The 6,387-nt window shown below is 54.4% G+C and overlaps 1 protein-coding gene and 1 long non-coding RNA gene across 15 annotated transcripts in view; one reads left to right on the top strand and one right to left on the bottom strand.

The window, feature by feature from the left end:
* The window catches only part of LOC103345766 (uncharacterized), a 47,398-nt gene that overhangs the window by 21,324 nt on the left and 19,687 nt on the right, over positions 1-6,387 (bottom strand). For 5 of the 9 annotated variants that reach the window (XR_011384904.1, XR_011384900.1, XR_011384901.1 and 2 more), the window contains one exon: positions 4,941-5,166. This is a non-coding gene — a long non-coding RNA (uncharacterized lncRNA). Of the gene's footprint in view, positions 1-53; positions 289-4,940; positions 5,167-6,387 lie in introns of those variants that run through there. The other 4 variants (XR_011384896.1, XR_011384897.1, XR_011384898.1 and 1 more) reach the window with 2 other exon arrangements.
* The window catches only part of LOC108175891 (serine/threonine-protein kinase MARK2), a 657,969-nt gene that overhangs the window by 644,664 nt on the left and 6,918 nt on the right, over positions 1-6,387 (top strand). The window lies entirely within an intron of this gene.

Here is a 6,387-nt window from a genome sequence, read left to right as displayed (position 1 = left end):
AAGTAAATACATAGAAGTAGGCACTGGTCAGTTCAAGGTCCCCAGAGACTCACCTCCCTGGTGGTCCTCATGGTCCAGGGACAAGCACTGGTCCAGCTGAGGTGGATGTGTCCATGGCCACTCAGAGGATCAGGCTCTGGGTAAAGCAGAGGCACAGGGTGTGGGGCACCCTGAGCCCTTGGTGGCCTTGCTGAGCTGCCCCTCGTGGCTGCCGGGGCTGTGGTGGACACTTGGTGAAGCAGGAGCGTCACTTCCTGAACACGGTCTGTGGCTTCAGCCTCCTCCTGCCTGTGGGGAGGCAGAGACAGACATGGCTGAGGTCACAAATGGGATCCTAGTCCTGCTCTGACACCGTGACCTATGACCCTCCGAAATAGCTTCCCACTGCTGAGCCTTGGTCTCCTCTCCTGTAGTGGGAGCACTGGCCGAGGCTCTCCCGGGTTCCTGCCAGTGTGGTTATTCTGTGACTCCTCGCCACTAATTGTTTGGTATCTTTTCTTTTTTTAAAGATTTATTTATTTGTTTGAAAGGCACAGTTAGGCCGGCGCCGCGGCTCACTAGGCTAATCCTCCGCCTAGCGGCGCCGGCACACCGGGTTCTAGTCCCGGTCGGGGCGCCGGATTCTGTCCTGGTTGCCCCTCTTCCAGGCCAGCCCTCTGCTGTGGCCAGGGAGTGCAGTGGAGGATGGCCCAGGTGCTTGGGCCCTGCACCCCATGGGAGACCAGGAAAAGCACCTGGATCTTGGCTCCTGCCATCGGATCAGCGCGGTGCGCCGGCCGCAGCGCGCCGGCCGCGGCGGCCATTGGAGGGTGAACCAACGGCAAAGGAAGACTGTCGCTCCCCCTCTTCATGGAGGAACGACACTAAGCCCTGCCTAGGCTTCACATCCGAGTCACGGCACCATTATGTCGCTCCCCCTCTTCGTGGAGGAACGACACAGGACCCTGCGCTGTTCTTTCGTCTGCTCGGCCCTCCCCGGGTTTGCTGCTGGTTCTTCCCGGGTTGGCTACTATCCCTTCCACCTCCGTGGAAGGGCAGTTCCCCCTGGCCACATTCCCCACTTCCGCAGGGGAGCGGCACACCGCCGGCCGGCTCTTCTCGGGGGCTGCACAGGTGTTCCCCTTAGATGTTCCCCATAGATGTTCCTGGTGCATGCCGTCTCTCTCCTCCTTTATAGTCCTCCTCCGCCAATCCCAACTCGGCTGCCCACACGCCGAGTACGCTGCTCTCCTCCAATCAGGAGCAAGTCCTACAGTTTATTAGTTGAACTGGAGGCAGCTGTGCGGAAGCTGTTTACTTCTCTCCCAGCGCCATATTGTGGGAGAGCAGATGCATAGAATAAGTCTTAATTCCAGTAACTCAGTCTAGTCCGGTTTGCTCCCCACAGAAGACCTTTCTCTCTGTCTCTCTCTCTCACTGTCCACTCTGCCTGTCAAAAAAAAAAAAAAAAAAAAAAAAAAGAAAGGCACAGTTAGAGAGAGAGGGAGAGACAGAGAGAGGTCTTCCATCTGCTGGTTCACTCTCCAAATGGCCACGAAGGCCAGGGCTGGGCCAGGCCAAAGTCAGGAGCTTCTTCGGGTCTCCATGTGGGTGCAGGGGTCTAAGCACGTGAGGCATCTTGCACTGCCTCCCCAGGCACGTCAGTGGAGAGTGGAGTGGGTGGAGCAGCTGGGCCTGGAACTGGCTCCCATATGGGATGTGGCACTGCAGGCGCTAGTTTTACCTGCTACGCCATAGTGCCGGCCGCAAACTGTTCTGATTTCTTTACCAAAAGCAAATCTTGTGGCATACAGAGAGTAAAAAATCCTCTTGCCTTGATTGAAACCAAAACCAAAAGTCGACTGACCAAATTTTTCAGCTGTGATGTTTCTCGAAGTTGCCCTGGGTACCGGGGATGTCCTTTGTGCTGAGTCTGCGCTGTCAAAAGCAAACCAAAACAGTGATGGCTCCAGTGGTTGGGTTCCCGCCACTCACATGGTAGACCTGGATGGAGTTCCCAGCTGGGGTCAGCTGTAGGCATTTGGAGAGTGAGCCAATGGATGTCTGTTTCTCTCTCTCTCTGCCATTCAAATTGATTAACGAGTTATATGATTTTTTAAAATGCAAGGACTCAAACAGCTTATAAGTTTCTTTCTTTCCCACAAACCAATGCAAGGTGGATAATGAGTTCTTTACCATAAACTTATCTAGAGACTCAGGCAAGGAGGTGGCTTTGCCATGTGTGGGTCATTGTCATTGTCATTGTCATTTGCGTGGTAGGAGGTAGGCCTTCAAGTCCTAGCAACAGCGAGTGAGGAGGAGGAGCTCAAGGGAGGAGCACTGAGCACCCTCCTCAGGGCCACGCCTGGAAGTGACGCCCACAACTTCCTCTCATCTTCGATTGGCTTGGACAGGGTCACATGGCCACGGCTCTCTTGGGGGACCTGGGAATTGTAACCCTACTGTTGGAGAAGGGTGGTCTGCAGTGGACAGGCTCTGCCGCCAGGGGTCTCTTCTGTTGCCTAGAAAGCTCTGGGAGCTGTGGCCTTCTCTTCTTTTCCCCTTGAAGGCCCAACCCCATTCTTTGCACAGAAGAGGAACCATGCAACAGGCAGGACTGGGCCAGGAGCATGGAGCGCCAACTGGGTCTCCCATGTGGGTGATGGGAGCCCAAGTACTTGGGCCCTCACTGGCTGCCTCTCAGCATGTGCCTAGCAGGAAGCTGGATTGGAAGAGAGTAGCGAGGACTTGAACTGGATTCCTCACAAGGAGGGTGCATCCAGGGGGCCCACTTCAGGAGGGGAGGCAAGGAGAAAAAGTCACTGGTGTGGAGGCGTGGCCATTGGGCTTTCATCCCTGCCCCCACCCCCCAGCTGCCCCCGCTTCCCCTCTCAGAGGCCCTTGCTTCTTCCACCTGCCCAGAGGTCTCCTCTGCCTGCTGCTTAGGTTCCTTCCTCTCCCCCTCCCCTGCCTCCCCCGTAGCTCGGGGCCACCTCCTTCCTACCCTGCGAGCTTCCCCTCCAGCCTCGGGCTCCACTGCTCTGGGCCCTCTCACTCCCAGTGGGACTCCAGGCTGCAGCTTCCCCTTCTACCTGCTGGGACTGGCGTCCCCATGACCTTGACACCCCCCCCCCCGTGCCCCTGCTGTGCTCCTGCGCAGCCCACTGGAGTTGAGACTTTTTGTCTTTGCTTTTTAGAGCAGTTAAACTCATCTCTATCCTTTTATGTTGCTGTCCAGATGCGCCCAGCCCACCTTGGGAAAGAGGGCGGGCATGGCAGCCAGAGCACTGAGACCCTCACCGATGCCCCCATCCCTCTGCCTCTGGCCTGGGCTCAGCTCCTCCTGCAGATGTCCGTGGGCCCTGTGGAAGAGGAGGGTCCTCAAAGTGGTGGCCCGTGGCCCTCCTGCACCCACGGGGGTGCCCACCAAGACCCTCAGTGCACTTGGATACCACAGATGACACCCAGCCCAACACTGTGCTTCCCCCCACACACCCCCATTGTAAAGTACAGGCACACTAAGATTCACAGCTGTGAATCTGTGTATATGGACACAACAATTGTAATGACAGACTGCGTAGGCAGTTGTGTGAATGCCAGCTCTCCTGTCTCTGCTGCCCCTGAGCACTTAAAGATTTATTTTTTATCTGTTTGAAAGGCAGAGTTGGAGAGGTAGAGAGGGAGAGAGAGAGACAGAAAGAGAGATCTTCCTCTGTAGAGCCATGGGTTAGGTCCTGGATAAGCCTGAGTCCTCAGTAAATCTAGGTTAAAAATCACGCAATCATGCTCAAGACGGTGAAGAGAAGAATGGATGAACACAGGGGCTGGGGAAAAACTGTGTGTGACCTGGGCAGCATTGTGTGACCTGGGCGGCACTGTGTGTGACCTGGGCAGCACTCTGTGTGTGACCTTGTAGTACTGTGTGTGACCCGAGCAGCACTTTGTGTGACATGGCCAGCACTGTGTATGACCTCGGCAGCACTGTGTGTGACCCGAGCAGCACTGTGCATAACCTGGGCAGCACTGTTTGTGACCTGGCAGCATTCTGTGACCTGCACAGCACTGTGTGTAACCTGGGCAGCACTCTGTGTGACCCGGGCAGCACTGTTTGTGACCCGGGCAGCATTCAGTGACCTGCACAGCATTGTGAGTGACTTGGGCAGCACTGTGTGTGACTTGTGCAGTACTGTGCATGACCTGGGCAGCACTGTGTGTGACCTGGGCAGCACTCTGTGTGACCCGAGCAGCACTGTGCGTGACCCGGGCAGTACTGTGTGTGATCTGAAGCAACACTGTTTCCTGGGTAGCACTGTGTGACCGGAGCAGCACTGTGTGTGACCTGGGCAGCACTGTGTGACCTTGCAGTGGAGGGAAAAGGCTGGCTCATGGGAGGCCTCCCACACATGTGAGTGCTGGCTGAGCTTTGCAGGCTACCTAGAATGACCCAGAAAAGGAAAGGAAGTGCCATGTTTAACTTCTGAGAGGTAGAAATGAGCCTCATGGGTTTAGGGAACGGGAGAAGCAAAGCACAGAGCTCCCAGTGAGACAGGAGCTCCCAGGAGAGACAGGAAGTGAGTCGGGGAGAGCCTGTGTCCCCGGTAATCAAGTCTCCACTCCACACCTTGGCGGAGGCCACGGCCATTGCCTTCTGTTCAACGCTGATGCTGTTGTGAACACAGCCGTGCGTAAGGGAGCCTAAGGCAGCGGACTGTCCTTCACACCTGTATTAGCTGGACACTGTTGTCTGCTTAAGAGTTGTTTCTTAATAATCAAGTCCACGGACACAGTTTGTGCGCCTGAGTCATGGGTGTTCCGGTGGTGCTGACTGGCAAACTGGGGCACAGACACAGGGACACGGCTCTCAGCTAGAGCTGGCTGCGTTGTTAAGAAAAAAGTATCAAGGCCAACGCCTAGGTACAGAGATGGTAGACTGCCAGGAGAGGAAAGTTCAACACAGCGTGTTACAGTCTCTAGTAACTGTTTATTTCCACCCAAGACTGTCTGTCCCGCTGGGACTCACTGCCACCGTGTCTGATGCTGCGCCTGCCTTTCCCCTCGGAGACGCAAGCGTGGACCACGTGCTGCTTACTTCACCAAAGTCTTCCTTGCTACCCGCCAAGCACCGGTGCCTCTAAATCTATCAGACCATATCGATGTTTCAGGAATGGAAAACTGGGACGTCTGTGTCTGTAAAACAATGCATGACTTTAGGTCCGTCACGGGCGTTAGAGTAGAACATACATTCTCTTCCTGCTTCAACCAATGTTTTTCTTAGTACAAGCTTTTATAATTTTGCTCCCATTTATGTTTGGACAGACACCTGCACTCTGTACCTAAGTGTCTCTCTCTTTTAGAATTCACTTCTTTTTAAAATATTTATTTATTTATTTGAAAGGCAGAGTTGTGGGGGAAGAGAGAGAGAGAGAGAGACAGAGAGATCTTCCATCTGTGGGTTTACTCCCCAGATGGCTGCAATGGGCAGAGCTGGGCTGTTCTGAAGCCAGGAACCAGGAGCTTTTTAGGGGTCTCCCATGAGGATACAGGGGCCCAAGGACTTGGTCCGTATTCAGGCTCATTAGAAAGGCATTGGATTGGAAGTGGAACAGCTGGGAGTTGAACCAGAATCCAGATAGGATGCCGGGCTGCAGACCGTGGCTTCACCTGCTACACCACAGTGCTGGCCTCCATGATTGCACTTTACTGATTAAAAATACTTTGAGGGGGTAAGCACCTGGTGTGGTGGTTAAGAAGCCACTTAGGACACCCTCAACACACATCGGGGTGTCAGGATTCAAATTTGAGCTCTGCTTCTGATTCTAGCTTCCTGGAAAGTGCAGCTTGGGGCTGAGGCTCATTTGGTTAATCCTCCGCCTGCAGCACCGCCATCCCATATGGGTCCTGGATTCTAGTCCCGGTTGCCCCTCTTCCAGTCCAGCTCTCTATTGTGACCTGCGAAGGCAGTGGAGGATGGCCCAAGTGCTTAGGCCCCTGCACCCGCATGGCAGACCAGGAGGTAGCACCTGTCTCCTGCCTTCGGATCAGTGCGGCTCCAGCCATTGCAGAGTGAACCATCGGATGAAGACCTCTCTCTCTGTCTCTCCCTCTCACTGTCTGTAACTCTACCTCTCAAATAAATAAAGAAAAAATTTTGTAAAAGAGAGTCTTCAAAAATTCATAAAAAATCATATTATGAAAAAATTATGCATGGATTAAAACAATATGGACCAAGTTTAACTCCACCCATGCACAGACTTTGGGGAGCCCCCGTGTCCCCATGAGCTCACACAGTCCTAGCAAAGAAGCAGGGAAATAGTTCCGGGTGTGCAGACTTTGCTGCGGGGACATGAGACGGCACATGAGCATGTGGGGCAGCGTCCCTAGGGCTGGGAACAGAGCCCACACAGCCCA

The sequence above is a fragment of the Oryctolagus cuniculus genome, chromosome 20 (assembly GCF_964237555.1).
Source record: "Oryctolagus cuniculus chromosome 20, mOryCun1.1, whole genome shotgun sequence".
In the NCBI taxonomy this organism is placed as follows: domain Eukaryota; kingdom Metazoa; phylum Chordata; class Mammalia; order Lagomorpha; family Leporidae; genus Oryctolagus; species Oryctolagus cuniculus.
Note: the sequence above shows the minus strand (reverse complement) of the source record. Positions and strands in the feature narration are given on the sequence as shown.